Genomic DNA, 1437 nt, shown 5'->3' on the forward strand with positions numbered 1-1437 from the left:
TGTGCTCGGCCCAGCTGTCCATGCCCGGGCTTTGCTAGGTCTCCAAAGCGCTGTGTGACTTTGGATGCGCTTGGTCAGGGCTTCCTCACCATCCCGCTCATATAGCAGGGGTGGCCCTTCTGCGAGTAAAAAAAAAAAGCCGTAATTGGAGCCATGCCCAAATTTTTACGGGAGTACAGGTTTTTTAATGGCCACTGCCACTTGGTTCATTAGGCAGGAAGCACCTGGGTGCTAGGCCACCTCCTCTGAGATGGAGGCTATCAAACCAGCTTGGCTGCAGAGCAGTTGTGCTGGCAGCGCCTTTGAAGCAGCCCCCGGGCAGAAGGTCGGGATTTCAGCTTCCTGAGATTGCACATGCGTCTCTGGCTAGTGGAGCATCCCCGCTTTCTGTCTGCAGGCAGAGATCATTACAGGAAGAGCAGAGTTTTCCTTGTCTCCTACAGCAAAATGAGACTGATTGCCACACACTGTTTTTTCTCTGGTCATTCAGCTTTGGACTGTTTCACCTCCTGCCTTCACTTTCCCTTATTATTTTTTAAAAATAGAAAATGTCTGGGCAGCACAAAACAGGTTCCCTAGCAAAGGGGGGCCCAAAACCTAAAGCTGAATGGCTACTTTTCTTAAAATACTGAAGTCAAATCCTTTTCTGAGAGTTTTCTTTAGCATTATAATGCAAACGCGATGAGAGAAAAATGCTTGAATTTAATGGAGATTGAAGACTGAAAGAGGGAAGGAGATTCTGACATGGCCTTTGTATGCTGTGCCAGGAAGGGCTCCCAAGCCTGCTGAAAGAGTTGACAAAATCCTTCATTTTTCCGAGGCTGGGATTTCAGATTGAGGCCTGTAATGTATTGTTTTATTTCTGCACATTTATCTTTTCATAAAGCCACTGTGGTGATGGTTCCCACTGAATCCAGGTCCTAGCGGTAAGAGTAACCTCAGGATTTTACCTGTGGCCACTGCTAGCCCTTTGATGGACATTTAGGACCAATATGGGACACTTTCTGTTACAAGAGCTACCACAATAATAGTTTGGGGGTGGGTGACACCCCCCCCCCTCCTCTCGACTGCCTTTGCAGAGAAACTTAAATAACCCCCACTGAAAGGCACGGGGACACATGGAGTTCCCGTGTCAGTAGCATCTTTGCCAGCACCAAGCGCGCTTTATCATCTGCACAATTACCAGGCAACACTACGAGCAACGGTGGAAACGCTCCCGCCCTTTGAAGTGCTTGTACTTTAGGTAGATGACGTGTTCTTTTTTTAAGAGGCGGTTTTGCATGCGCCTTGTGTTTTACAAGCGGAACTTGTATTATGCATTTCAAGGCATTGTTATGGTTTGTATTTTATGCCGTGAAGCCGAATAAACCCTTTGGATTTGTAGCCCGCGCGTTGCCAATGGCGCCGTCAGCCCCCACCGCCCGCGGGAAGCGGCGG

Source organism: Egretta garzetta, unplaced genomic scaffold (assembly GCF_000687185.1).
Source record: "Egretta garzetta isolate BGI_Z169 unplaced genomic scaffold, ASM68718v1 scaffold51, whole genome shotgun sequence".
Classification (NCBI taxonomy): domain Eukaryota; kingdom Metazoa; phylum Chordata; class Aves; order Pelecaniformes; family Ardeidae; genus Egretta; species Egretta garzetta.